At 39.6% G+C, this 15,295-nt stretch overlaps 1 non-coding gene across 1 annotated transcript; it reads right to left on the reverse strand.

The window, feature by feature from the left end:
* Positions 1-6,685: 6,685 nt before the first annotated feature.
* Trnaa-cgc (transfer RNA alanine (anticodon CGC)) lies at positions 6,686-6,758 on the reverse strand. The gene has a single exon. It is a non-coding gene; the product is annotated as a tRNA-Ala (tRNA).
* Positions 6,759-15,295: the final 8,537 nt, after the last annotated feature.

Consider the following 15,295-nt stretch of genomic DNA (forward strand, 5'->3'; position numbering starts at 1 on the left):
ACAGAAACATTTGTCTGAATTTCCTCACCCATCAATCACAAGTCAATCTCCTCGGATCTTGCCCTTATCACCCAACTTGCCAAGAACTCCAAGGACCCCCATGTGATAAAGACAGTATATCTTAGTCCTCATTTGTCTGACCTCTCTATTGACTACCACTCTTTAAATGTGGTCGCTCTTGGTTTCATGTGTCCACTTGCATCCTGATTTTCTTCTTACTTTTCTGGCTGCTGCTTCTCTTTCCTTAGATGTGCGTTCTTCTATCTTACCCAATAAAACCTGAAGTTCCTCAGAGCTCTGTCCTGGGCTCTTTTCTTCTCTTACTCAATAGTTTTGATCATGCTTCTTCTCGTATCAAACCTCTGATGTCTCCTCATTACCCACAAAAAGAGTCATTTATTGTCCATATCATTCACCATGATATCCACCATCCCCCTCTCCAGCGGCTCTGTTCCCCCTTCACATCACTGAGGTGTCTTTCTTCTGACCATCCTCTAATCCAGTGCCTCGATGTCTTTCCTCAGGATGTTTCTCCTCCCTACAAACACCATGCCACTTGCTCCAACTTCCCGGTGTCTACATTCTACCCTCAAAGAGGAAAGCGCTTTGTCTTTTTATCCTTAACCTGAATAATCATGTGAAAGATTTACACATAATAAGAGTACGTGACCACCAAGCTCTTCATCTCAGGCCATAGTGGACTTTCTCCACTCTGAACATCTATATTTATTTTACAGCAGCCGGTCATAGGTGGTCCTTTATTTTTATTTTAAAGGTCCATGTGCACTGGCCACCTACTTAATATGAATGGTTCTCTTCTATAAGACACCATCTCATCCTTCTACATATCCTCCCATGCATGCTTTTCATCCAAGGAACCCTTCTTTTCACAAAGGAGTACTTGTGATGTTGTGGTTTCTAACCGGTCCACACAGCACCTCCAAACAGATGAGTCCATCTTCGTATTTGTTGAGGAAGTCATGCTAATCTACTCTAAAAGTTTTAAAAAATGATGAAACCAACATATCTCTTAACTAAATTTTTAATAAAATGTTGCTCATATCAACTTAACTTTCCCTAATATATATATATTTTTTAAGTTTTGCCGTATTTTCTACCTAACGTGGTTGTCCTTGAGGCTAGTAAATCATCAAAATGGAACAACACTAAGATCATAGTGGAGTATTTAAAACAAAAATTGTTCTATGAGAACCAAGGTAAGCACTTGCCTGACATGGGCGAGGCCCTGGGTTCCATACCCAGCACTGCAAAGCAAACAAACAGAAAATCATCTTCTGGCTGCAAGGCTCCCACTTTTCCCCCGTCCTTTCCTTTCTTTGAGTCTGTAAGGTCTGCTACAATAGCAAGGGTAAATCATTACCAGCACTGGGCAGCTATTTGCACTGCTGCTGCTTAAGTAACTGACTTTTTTTGTGTTTCATGTTGGTTAGGAAAACTGAAAGTCTGTCACAGTGGGAGAACATGTGAAGTAGGAGTGAAAGAGTAGGCAGAAGTCCAGAGAATGCAAATATCTGAGCAACCCCACATAAGAGGAACTTTCCACATGCCAGATGCTACAAATTTGCCTCTAGAAAATTTCCACGTCACACTGAGAATGTCCAAACCTATTGGAAACTTAGATACGAACCAGGAAAAGCTTCAGCAGTATAACATACTTTATTAGTCACCTGGGCATGAAAGATATATTAAAGAGAGATTAGAAAAGTAAGAAATGCTGTGAAGGAGAGAAGTATCATATCGTTGTGAAAGGGATATAATTATAGTTATGTATGTAAGTACAAATAGTTTTAGTAGCATTTAGCTTTATTATAAAAATGTAATTTTTAATCATCTTGGTTTCTAATCCATTCAGAACCAGGGAATTTACACTTGACTTCAACAGTAGTAAGCAGTATTGAGTCCATGTCATTCCTGTAGAAAAACCAAGAGATTCAGAGCTACAAAGAAAATGGCACTTGGAAGTCAGATAAATTTGGATTCAAATCTCACCTCCACTAGTTATGGGTTATATGACCTCAGTCTAATCACTGATTTCTCTGAGTCTTAATAAATTTAATTCTAAAAAGTTCCTGGTACATGGACTATCATCTATATTTAATAAACGGAAAATACTGATGTTGTTACCAGCAAGAACAGAGGTGAAATTCCCTCATAAGCATCATATAATATTACAGTTACTGAAAGATCAGTTAAATATTTAACTTGTGTGATGCAAAACTAGCCTGACTCATTTTTTAAATAGAAATGCCTTAATATTTATAGAATTTCATGTGATTGTTTTGATGTAGATTAGAAAGTGCCTGTTTCCCTGGATAAGTTAAAATCAGCCTGGTTATAAATTCTTCAAAAGTACATCTCATATTTTATTGCTTTGTAAGAAAAACTTAATGATATTAGTAGATCTTAATTGAACTATTGTTAATGTCAGACAATACCTAAAACTCTTGGATCTAAGGAAACTTGTAAACTATTATTGAATCAAATTATTTCAGTAAATATTTACTTAGTCCATAGAGGGTGTGCAGTATTTCACTAAACATTTCAGAGAGCTAGTAAAGAAAAGTCATGGTTTCAGCTTCAAGAGTCGAAAAATTTCTTAAACCACCATTTGAAATCTAATTGTCCTGTAGGAAATTGCCCATATCTAAAATGTTCAATTTGATCAGTTTGAATCCCTGTGAAACCATCTCTAAATCAAAACATTGAACTTAAGTTTCACTACCAAAAATTTCTCCTGCAATCTGTTTGTAATTCCTCTGTCTTCCTTGGGTGCTCTGGAAACCATTGTTCGCTTTTTGTCACTATTGACAAATTCTCATTTTCTGGAATTATATATAAAATTCTTTTTGCCTGGATTATTTTATTAGTAAAATTATTTTGAGTTTCATTGATATTGTTTTATATATATATATATATATATATATATATATATATACACTTCAATTTTTATTGCCAAGTAATATTCTGTTGAATATATCATAATTTGTTTATTCATTGAGCTGTTAATGACATTGGGTTGTATCTACTTTGGACTACTCTGAATAAGTTTGCTATGAACATTTGTGTACAATTCTTTGTATGGACAGATGCCTTTGTTGATATTGAGTAATTGCCTATGAGTGGAATGCCTGGATCACAGAATAGTTGTATGTTTAACTTTTAAAGATATTGCCAAACTGTTTTTCCAAAATAATTGTACAGTTTTTCATTCCCAGGAACAGTGGATAAGAGTTCCAGTTGCTTCATATCAACATTTGGTATGGTCATTTGTGTGAGTGTATGTGTGTGTATGTGTGTTTCTAGAGATTGAACCTAGAGGTGTCTACTACTGAGCTACATTCCCAGCATATTTTAAATTTTATCTTGAGACAGGGTCTCACACAATTGCTAAGGCTGGCCTCAAACTTGTGATCCTCTTACTACAGCCTCCAGAGTATGCCACCACACGTATGCCACCACACCTGGCTGTTCAGGTCATTGTTTTTAATTCTAACAAATATATAGTTGTATCTCATTTTTATTTTAATATTCATTTCAAGAATCTTAAATTTTAATGATCAGATGAAAACTTGCCATGAATGTGAATATATGAAAACACATAAAGTGATTACTAGTATCCTTTAAGTAGGGTGAGTCAAACACAGTTTAGAGTTTAGTAAATCACCAATAGATAAAGAGGGAAAAATGATGCTGAACATTCATGTAAAGAAAGAGGGAAAAGGGGAAAAATTATGTGGAAGACCAAAGGAAAGAGATTATTATTTTAATAAAGTAAAGACTATTCCTAGGCATAGAGGTCTCCAGAAACAGAAAGGAAATGAGAATAGATCTGCCTGCCAGGTGAGATCAACTCTGCAAGCAGGACTCTAACGCAAAGACCACAGGGAAGCTGGGCAGAACTATCACACTTCCAGCCATACAGAGAAGCCATGCTGTGAAATGAGCGAGAACTCTCCTGGGCTGCCGGCTGGCTCCTACTTTCACATGCTTGTCCGTTCAAGCAAACCACTTGGTTTTTCGCTTCTTCACTTATAGAATAAAATAATCCTCTTGGACTAGACTTTGAAGTCTCTTTCAGACTTAAATCTTTATGTATGTGAAGGTATGGTATAGTTACCATCAACTGGCCTATTAGATTTCTTCAATGTACCTGGAATCAGACTTTTAAAAAATATATATATATCATTCAGGCCAGGTGTGGTGACACACATCTATAATCCCAGTGACTCCAGAGGCTGAGGCAGGAGGATCACGAGTTCAAAGCCAGCCTCAGCAACTTATCCAGACCCTGTCTCAAAATAAAAGATAAAAAGGGCTGGGGATGTAGCTCAGTGGTAGAGTACCCCTGGGTTCAATCCCCAGGACAAATAATAATACAGTTTCGTTTGAGTTGTTGGCAACGCTATGCAGATGGGCAAATGCATCTCAATTCATCAAAAAAGAAACGACTGCATAAATTGGTCTTGTAAACTTTAAACCTAGATATCACACTTCAATTTAAGAGAAGTAATTCTTCACTGATTTTTTCCTTTTTATTCCTATTCATAGATAATGAAGCTACATAGTAAATTCTGAGTGATTTACCTTGTTAGGCAAAAAAGTAATTATAACATGTATATTCGTCAACAGAATATATAGGATAGAATGTCGTAAATGTGGCAGCAAGACAGACACAATTGTGTTGTGGCTATGGATTCATTCATGTAATATTTATTGAGGGTCAAACTGTGGGCCAGGCAGACACTGTTCTAGGCACTAAAGATACAGCAGAGATTAAAACATGATTTCTGCTTTCATGAAACTTATATTCTGGTGGCAGGAGACAGACTGCCAACAAATACACAAATAGATAGCATGACATATCAGGTTGTGATAAGTTAGAGAAAAATCATGCTGAATGGAATGAGGATGGGTGGGGGAGGAGGGAGGGCATACCTGACATGAAAGAAGTGGGTCACAGAGCTATTTGGATACTGGGGGGAAAGCTCTGCATCCACATATGTATATTATTTGTATGAATTTGATTTTTCCTCTTATGAAATTTGATTTAATTTGTATCATACTTTCAAAATAATATCCCACCTGTGGAAGACAGTATAAGTTATTTATTTTGAAAATTCAATAAGTATCTATTTTTCTAAAGCTTAAAATCCACCTCAAACAATGGGGATTAGGTGCAAAACTTTATGCAGCCTGCTAAGTGAGAAAATTCACTCCATGCTGGGTGATCAGGCTATCTAAAGGGATGGCATTTGAGTTGAATAGGACTTACATATTGAGAGACTGTGGAACTAGAGTCTTTTCAGGAAGAGAAAATGGAATTTATTTCATGACTAGTGGCACCCAAAGTTCTCTCCCGCTTCCAGTATCCCTTAGTTTTTGTCTCCATACCAAACCCCTGTCCTACCTATGAAGACCCAAACCTAAAACTGGTTCTGTTCCTGATATCCATAGTGACCCTCATTCACACCAAGTCCCTGGGAGATAAACAGTTCTGTAGACTGGGTGGTGGAATTTACAAATAACCTCAGCGCCCTGGACAGTCTTCCTCCAAGTTGAAGGCCGTTTCTCTCCTCTTCTTTGTCTGCCTCTGTCCATCTCTGCTGCTCATCTTCTCCTCCTTCTCAAACCAGGAGCTTCATTTTCTTTCTGTCATCCTTAGCATCTTAGCCCTCCTCTAAGATCTGGGTACTACCAGACACCCCAGTCACTGGGGAACCCACCTTCTATTCCAAGCATATATCAAAATATTTTCCTTGGTATTGGTAATTTCCTCTGTAGGAGGAATATTGGTACTGGTGGGTAGAATAATACTGAAAACTCATTATAAGTTTCCTTGGGATTGAAAAGGAAGATAAAGAGGATTTTAAGTTTATGGCGATGTGGCCAGCGCCTCGTTAGGGGGGTTCTTCTTCCTGCTCAGGAGGGTGTAAGCCACCTAAGAAATTAAAATATAGATTAATTAGGGAAGAACAAAAGATAAAGTCAGAATTAGGTTTAAAGGATGGAATGCCTGTTAGATCCAGTCCCCACGGGAGTTGGGCTAGACAATTAGAAAATGGCCCCTGTGGCTTATTTAAGGGAGTACATCAAAAGTCAGGAATGAGGTTACAGGGGTGGAGCTTTGCTTCCTGAGTCTTGCATTCAGCAGGATGATTGGCATCTTGGCAGGTCACACTCATCTCAGAGGTGTGTGTCGCTACAGCGGGTCATCCCATCTCCAGTGCTGTGTCAGACCAGGCAGAGCAGAATATGGCTCACAATGTGTCTGGGTAGTCAACCAGAGGAAATGTCCACTGGAAGTTCCCAGACAACAGATTATCCTATTCACTAGGCTGCCGTGCACAATATAGTCCTCAAACAGCCCACCGTTGGCTCTCAGCACTAAGTTGGTTCAAGTTGAAGAAGTTAAGCATGGGAAAGATTTCCATCAGGCCATGTATCCCTAACTAACAGATCAGAATCAATCCTGCCTAGGAGGCTCCCAGTTGGGTGCTTTTGCCACATCTTCCTCTTCCACCTTTAACAGGGTAAAGTATAAAGAATGCAGGGATGTCACTGTCAGCCTGGCTCTCCCTATCAGACTATCAGACTATCAGACACTCCCTTCCTACTCATGGAAAGTCACATGATTTTAGGTTTTGTTTGTTTGTTTGTTTGTTTTGGGGGGTGCTGGGGATTGAACCCAGGGCTTTATGCATGCGAGGCAGGCACTCTACCAATTGAGCTACATCCCCAGCCCTGATTTTAGCTTTTTAAAGTGGTCAGCGTCAATTAACGTAAAGCGAGTCTAGGAGGGCAAATATTAGAAAATAGCTCTGAAATATGAAGGTTTGCCAATAAGGAAAGCTTTGGAGGAAACTAAGGTCCAAGACCTGGGGTGAAATCAAGCCAATCATGAATGTCCAGGTGGTCAGAAAGTTTAAAAGTTGGCAACAGACATCAGAAGTAGGAGACCATTAGAGTAAAGGAAGAAGAGATCAGGGGAGGGAGGTAGAGAATAGTACTGGGAATTGAAAGGGAGAAAACTATGTTATATGCATTTATGAATATGTCAAAATAAACCCCACAGTTGTATAAAATTATAATGCACTAAAATTTTTTTTTAATTTAAAAAAGAAGTAAGAGACCCTAAGAAAAGAAGGGAATAAGGTCACTAACTAAGGTTAAAGGCATGAAAATATTCTGATGGAAACTAGGCTTCAAGGAAGGTAATAAATAGAAAATGTTCCTGAAATAGATTTCTTGGAAATATAAGGTCAGATTTCACAGTTATATCTCAATAGTTCCTTATCCCATACAGTGTTATGGTTAGGAAGCCCAGCCATTAGCATCAGACAGTGTTGGGTTCAAATCCCAGCTCTGCCACTGACTAGCTAATAATCCAGAGTAATGTCTCTCAAAGCTTCAGTTTTCTCATCTGTACAACCTACGTGGATGTAAGGATTAACTGATGATAACAATTCTTGCAGTCATCCTTGACTTCTCTTGCTTTGTCTCATACACTCTTCCAAATCAACCTGCTGCTCTGGGTTCAGAATACATATCCCATCTCTGACCAATTCTCATCAACCAAGTCCACTGTTGGTCTGTGCCTGAATTATTGCTTGCCTGCATTCTTGCATAGCAGCAATTACTTCCTGACCCATGGCCTTGTTCCCACTCTTCTCCTAGCTAGTGGGACTTCTAAAACAAGTCGTGCATGACATTGTTCTGCTTAAAGTCCTGCAATGGCTCCCCATGTCTCTGAGTAAAACCCAAAGTCCTTAAAACATTTTAAAGGCTCTAAAGGGTCAGTCCTGACCCCCAGCACCCAGCCCCCTGACCTTTTCACCCTTCCTGAATTCAGCAAACACATTCTTGATTTAGGACCTTCATGTTGATTTTTCCTTCCTCCAATCTGTACGTCCCTCAGATGGTCACACAGTTAACTTGTGCCGCAGTCTAGCTGGGCACAATTCAGGAGCCACTTGTCAAAAGAAACGAACTTTATTTTTAGAACCACACAGGCCAAACAAAACAGCTCCTCAGGAAAAACCCTCAGAGTCCAACTGCCACCACTGGCTTCCCACAAGCCTCTCTCCAAAACCACAACCCTCTCCACCTCCCACAATCCTCCTGCTCTTGAGGCCGATTGGCTGGGTCGCATGGGCGGAGCCAAAAAAGTCCCCCAATGAGCAACTTCGTGGTCTGAAATGGCAGGGAAACAGCCCAATGAGCATCACCGCAGAGGAGCCAATCAGCTAGATGTTGCTAGGGCCACTGTGAGCCAATCATCAGCTGGCAGTCTGAAAGGGCGGGGAAACAGCTCAATGAGCATCTCCAATGAGCATCACCGCAGAGGAGCCAATCAGCTAGACGTCGCTGGGGCCGCAGTGAGCCAATCATCAGCCGGCAGCTGGAAGTTTGCTGGGGCCCCTTCGGCTGTGGCTCTCAACAAACTTGCTTGGGCTCCCAACCTTCTCCATGAGGCGAACCCTGTTCGAAATATTTATATGGCATCCCATCTCCCCTTACATACGCCATGCCTTCTTCTTTCCCTGCTGTATTTTTTATAATATTTATAACCTTATATATGATATATTCACTTATTTCTTCTGTCTATTATTTACTGTCCATATCCACCCATTAGTGAGTATGTTCTTAGAGTCGTGAGTTATCTGTTTTATTCACTGATGTGTTCCGGGGCGGACAGATACACAAAAGGAACTTGAAAAACATCCACCAAATGAATGAATAATGATGCCTAAAATGCACTTGGCACATTGCCTAACACATACTAAGCATTTATTTAATGTTAGTCTCAAAAAGGGAGTGAGCAGAGCTTTGATAGTGACATAGGACAGGGAATGACTGCTGGCATAGGTTCTAGAATCAGAGATAATGCTGCACTTGAAGGCAGACATTAACCAGGATTGGCTTTTGGGCTTCCAGGCATATGGTGACAAAAAGCAAGTAGCTGACACACAGACCTTATTTCATGTACCAGGCTGGATTTTATCTCATTAGGCCTGTCCTCCCCTTATCATTTTTATGTCTCATTTAAATAAAATGACTTGAACTCATTTAACCTTTCTTCAAAGACAGGGCTTTTGACCCCTCATCTTTATTATTATTCCCATTTGAACCCTGTGAAGTTAATTCTCCCATAGTCCATATAAATAAAGTTGAAGCTTATGGCTACATATTAAAAACATATCAATAAAACAATCCTCCCATATTTGGAATACAAGCCTTTAATAGAGGTAGAGGCAGGAGGATTGCTTAAGTCCAGGAGCTCAAGACCAGCCTGGGCAACAGTGAGACTCATACTTTTTTTTTAAAGGCACATTTGTAAGGGATGTATAGTGGCAAAACCATTGTATGGTGAATGCTGTATCCAAATTCCTCCTCCTGAGTTGGGGATGTAGGTCAGTGGCTGAGTGCCCACCTGGGTTCAATCCTCAGTACCACAAAAATCCTTACCAAATTCCTACTCACTTACCCCCTAAATGGCTTTTCTAGGTGTTTTAGTCAGCTTTTTCCCTGCTGCAACCAAAATTCTGTTTATATTTTATTGGTTGTTCAAAACATTACAAAGCTCTTGACATATCATATTTCATACATTAGATTCAAGTGGGTTATGAACTCCCATTTTTACCCCAAATACAGATTGCAGAATCACATCGGTTACACATCCAAATTTTAAATAATGCCATATTAGTAACTGTTGTATTCTGCCACCTTTCCTATCCTCAACTATCCCCCCTCCCCTCCCCTCCCCTCCCATCTTCTCTCTCTACCCCATCTACTGTAATTCATTTCTCTCCTTGTTTATTTTCCCATTCCCCTCACAACCTCTTATATGTAATTTTGTATAACAAGGAGGGTCTCCTTCCATTTCCATGCAATTTCCCTTTTCTCTCCCTTTCCCTTCCACCTCATGTCTCTGTTTAATGTTAATCTTTTCCTCCTGCTCTTCCTCCCTGCTCTGTTCTTAGTTGCTCTCATTATATCAAAGAAGACATTTGGCATTTGTTTTTTAGGGATTGGCTAGCTTCACTTAGCATAACCTGCTCTAGTGCCATCCATTTCCCTGCAAATTCCATGATTTTGTCATTTTTTAGTGCTGTGTAATACTCCATGGTGTACATATGCCATATTGTTTTATCCATTCATCTATTGAAGGGCATCTGGGTTGGTTCCACAGTCTAGCTATTGTGAATTGTGCTGCTATGAACATCGATGTGGCAGTATCCCTGTACTACGCTCTTTTAAGGTCTTCAAGGAATAGTCCGAGAAGGGCAATAGCTGGGTCAAATGGTGGTTCCATTCCCAGCTTTCCCAGGAATCTCCATACTGCTTTCCAAATTGGCCACAACAATTTGCAGTCCCACCAGCAATGTACAAGTGTACCCTTTTCCCCACATCCTCGCAAGCACTTGTTGTTGTTTGACTTCAGAAAGGCTGCCAATCTTACTGGAGTGAGGTGGTATCTTAGGGTGGTTTTGATTTGCATTTCTCTGACTGCTAGAGATGGTGAGCATTTTTTCATGTACTTGTTGATTGATTGTATGTCCTCCTCTGAGAAGTGTCTGTTCAGGTCCTTGGCCCATTTGTTGATTGGGTTATTTGTTATCTTATTGTCTAATTTTTTGAGTTCTTTATATACTCTGGATATTAGGGCTCTATCTGAAGTGTGAGGAGTAAAAATTTGTTCCCATGATGTAGGCTCCATATTTACCTCTCTTATTGTTTCTCTTGCTGAGAAAAAACTTTTTAGGTTAAGTAAGTCCCATTTGTTGATTCTTGTTATTAACTCTTGTGCTATGGGTATCCTATTAAGGAATTTGGAGCCCGACCCCACAATATGTAGATTGGAGCCAAATTTTTCTTCTATCAGACGCCATGTCTCTGATTTGATATCAAGCTCCTTGATCCATTTTGAGTTAACTTTTGTGCATGGCAAGAGGAGGGGATTCAGTTTCATTTTGTTGCATATGGATTTCCAATTTTCCCAGCACCATTTGTTGAAGATGCTATCTTTCCTCCATTGCATGCTTTTAGCCCCTTTATCAAATATAAGATAGTTGTAACTTTGTGAGTTAGTCTCTGTGTCCTCTATTCTGTACCATTGGTCCACCCGCCTGTTTTGGTACCAGTACCAAGCTGTTTTTGTTACTATTGCTCTGTAATATAGTTTGAATACTGGTATCACTATATCTCCTGATTCACACTTCCTGCTAAGAATTGCTTTTGCTATTCTGGGTCTTTTATTTTTCCATATGAATTTCATGATTGCTTTATCTATTTATACAAGAAATGCCATTGGGATTTTGATTGGCATTGCATTAAACCTATAGAGAACTTTTGGTAATATCGCCATTTTGATGATGTTAGTTCTGCCTATCCATGAACAGGGTATATTTTTCCATCTTCTAAGATCTTCTTCTACTTCTCTCTTTAGGGTTCTGTAGTTTTCATTGTATAAATCTTTCACCTCTTTTGTTAGGTTGATTCCCAAGTATTTTTTTTTTTGAGGATATTGTGAATGGAGTGTTTTTCCTCATTTCCGTTTCAGAAGTTTTGTCGCTGATATACAGAAATGCCTTTGATTTATGCGTGTTGATTTTATATCCTGCCACTTTGCTGAATTCATTTATTAGTTCTAGTAGTCTTTTTGTAGACCCTTTTGGGTCTTCTAGGTATAGAATCATGTCCACTGCAAATAGTGATAATTTAAGTTCTTCTTTTCCTATTTTTATGCCTTTAATTTCTTTTGTCTGTCTAATTGCTCTGGCCAGTGTTTTGAGAACTATATTGAATAGAAGTGGTGATAGAGGGCATCCCTGTCTTGTTCCAGATTTTAGAGGGAATGCCTTCAATTTTTCTCCATTCAGAATGATGCTAGCCTGAGGCTTAGCATAGATAGCTTTTACAATGTTGAGGTAAGTTCCTGTTATCCCTAGTTTTTCTAATGTTTTGAACATAAAGGGATACTGTACTTTGTCAAATGCTTTTTCTGCATCTATGGAGATGATCATATGGTTCTTATCTTTAAGTCTATTGATGTGGTGAATAACATTTATTGATTTCCATATATTGAACCATCCTTGCATCCCAGGGATGAATCCTACTTGATCATGGTGCACAATTTTTTTGATGTGCTTTTGTATCCGATTCGCCAGAATTTTATTGAGGATTTTTGCATCTAGGTTCATCAGAGATATAGTTCTGTAGTTTTCTTTCTTTGAGGTGTCTTTGTCTGGTTTCGGAATCAGAGTGATGTTGGCCTCATAGAATGAATTTGGAAGAGTTCCCTCTTTTTCTATTTCCTGAAATAACTTGAAAAGTATTGGTATTAATTCTTCTTTAAAGGTTTTGTAAAACTCCGCTGTATACCCATCCGGTCCTGGGCTTTTCTTGGTTGGTAGTCTTTTGATTGCTTCTTCTATTTCATCCATTGATATTGGTCTGTTCAAATTGTGTGTGTCTTCCTGACTCAGTCTGGGCAAATCATATGACTTAAGAAATTTATTGATGTCTTCACTATCTTCTATTTTATTGGAATACAGGTTTTCAAAATAATTTCTAATTGTCTTCTGTATTTCTGTAGCATCTGTTTTGATATTGCCTTTTTCATCTCATATGTTAGTAATTTGAGTTCTCACTCTTCTTCTCTTGTTAGCATGGCTAAGGGTCTGTCTATCTTATTTATTTTTTACGAAGAACCAACTTATAGTTTTGTTAATTTTTTCAGTACTTTCTTTTGTTTCAATTTCGTTGATTTCCGCTCTGATTTTAATTATTTCTTGCCTTCTGCTACATTTTCTGTTGTTTTGCTCTTCCTTTTCTAGGGCTTTGAGATGAAGTGTGAGCTCATTTATTTGTTGGTTTTTTCTTTTTTTGAGGAATGACCTCCAGGCTATGAATTTCCCTCTTAAAACTGCTTTCATTGTGTCCCATAGATTCCAATATGTTGTGTCTGTATTTTCATTTATCTCTAAGAATTTTTTGATTTCCTCCTTTATGTCTTCTGTAACCCATTGATCATTCAGTAACATATTGTTCATTTTCCATGTGATGTAGGATTTTTCCTTCCTTCTTTTATCATTGATTTCCAGTTTCATTCCATTATGATCAGATAAAATGCATGGTATTACCTCCACCCCTTTATATTTACTGAGGGTTGCCCTATGGCATAATATATGGTCTATTTTTGAGAAGGATCCATGTGCTGAGAAAACAGTATATCCACTTGATGATGGTTGATATATTCTATATATGTCAGTTAAGTCTAGGTTATTGATTGTGTTATTGAGTTCTATAGTTTCTTTATTCAACTTTTGTTTGGAGGATCTGTCCAATGGTGAGAGAGGTGTGTTGAAGTAACCCATAATTATTGTGTTGTGGTCTATTTGATTCTTGAACTTGAGGAGAATTTGTTTTATGAACGTCGCAGCACCATTATTTGGTGCATAAATATTGATAATTGTATGTCTTGTTGGTGAATGGTTCCTTTTAACAGTATATAATGTCCTTCCTTATCCCTTTTGATTAACTTAGTCTTGAAGTCGATTTTATTCGATATGAGGATGGCCACCCCTGCTTGCTTATGAGGACCGTGTGCGTGGTATATTTTTCCCAACCTTTCACCTTCAGCCTGTGTATGTCTTTTCCAATCAGATGTGTCTCCTGGAGGCAGCATATTGTTGGATTTGTTTTTTTAATCCATGTTACCAGCCTATGTCGCTTTATTGGAGAGTTTTGGCCATTAACATTTATAGTTACTATTGATATATGATTTGTACTTCCAGCCATGTTTGATTATTTATCTTTTTTTAAAATTTAGTTTGTTTCTCCATGATTAGCTTTCCCCCCACCCTCTGTCTTTACTGAGGCACTTCCCACTGATGGTTTGGTTATTGTTTTTCATTTCTTCCTCGTGTAGTGTTTTGCTCAAGATGCTTTGCAATGCTGGTTTTCTGGCTGCAAATTCTTTTAACTTTTGTTTATCATGAAAGATTTTTATTTCGTTGTCATACCTGAAGCTTAATTTTGCTGGATACAGAATTCTTGGTTGGCATCCATTGTCTTTCAGTGTTTGAAATACGTTGTTCCAGGATCTTCTCGCTTTCAGCGTCTGTGATAAACAATCCAATTTGCTTGCCCTCCGGTAGCCACGCCCCCGGTAGCTGGTGCAGGAGACCTCAGTTGTCCACACTGGTGGGAGCAGTAGCTGGGAGTTCCATGCCACGGGTCCTGCGCCACTCCTGATTCCCTCTGTCTGAGGATCAAGCTCACGGGAGAGCTAGGAGGGGCCCTTAAGGTTTCCCTGCTGTGTGGAGAGGGAAGGCTAGGGGTTTACACACCTGTCGCCGCTGGTTTCAATGAAGTTATCTCCTCCGCCGCAGTCTGGTGACGTCAGTTCTCTGCCATGGTGGTATCCCATGCAAATGGCGACAGTTCGTTTCCCTTTGCCGGGTGACCAATGCAACGGGTGGGTCCTGACTGGCTCTCCCAAGCCCCGTTTCAATCCTGTGGCCACTGCCTATGGAGGCTTGGTTGGCATTTATCTCCGTAGGATCAGAAGGGCCGACCAGTTGTTTCAGCGAGATCGTTTAGTGCTGAGTCACAGCAGTTTGTCTGCAAGAAGCAGGTGAACGGGAGCTTGAATTCAGCGGATCCGGGCTCGGTGTGTGTTCTGAGAGGCCCAGACTGTTCGCCCCAGATCCACATCAGCTCAGCATTGCCTAGTGATCCTGAGCAAACAGCATTTAGACAGTTTACGACTCCCTATGCCCACGCAGCTGAAGAGGTCAGAGACTTGATCTCTCCAAGCCCGCTGCCACGTTGGATCTCCCAAAATTCTGGCAAGAACAATTAAAGGAGGAAAAGTTTATTTGGGGGCTCACAGTTTCAGAGGTCTCAGTCCATAGATGACCAACTCTACTCCTCAGGACTTGGGATGAGGCAGGTGGAAATATGTGGCTGAGGAATGCAGCTGGGGACATGGCACCAGGAAGCAGAGAGAGACTAAGCTCAGCTCACAAAATATATATCCCCAAGGCACACCCCCAGGGACCCACCTCCTCTAGCTATAGCCTACTTCTCCTATGGTCACCACTCAGTTAATCCCTATCAGGTGACTGATGCCCTAATTAATTTAAGACTCTTACAACCCAATCATTTCACCTCTACATCTTCTTGCACTGTCTCACACACAAGCTTTTGGGGGGACACCTCATATCTAAACCACAACACTAAAAGCCTCTTCTCAATAGTGACTTTACAG

Source organism: Urocitellus parryii, chromosome 5 (assembly GCF_045843805.1).
Source record: "Urocitellus parryii isolate mUroPar1 chromosome 5, mUroPar1.hap1, whole genome shotgun sequence".
NCBI lineage: Eukaryota > Metazoa > Chordata > Mammalia > Rodentia > Sciuridae > Urocitellus > Urocitellus parryii.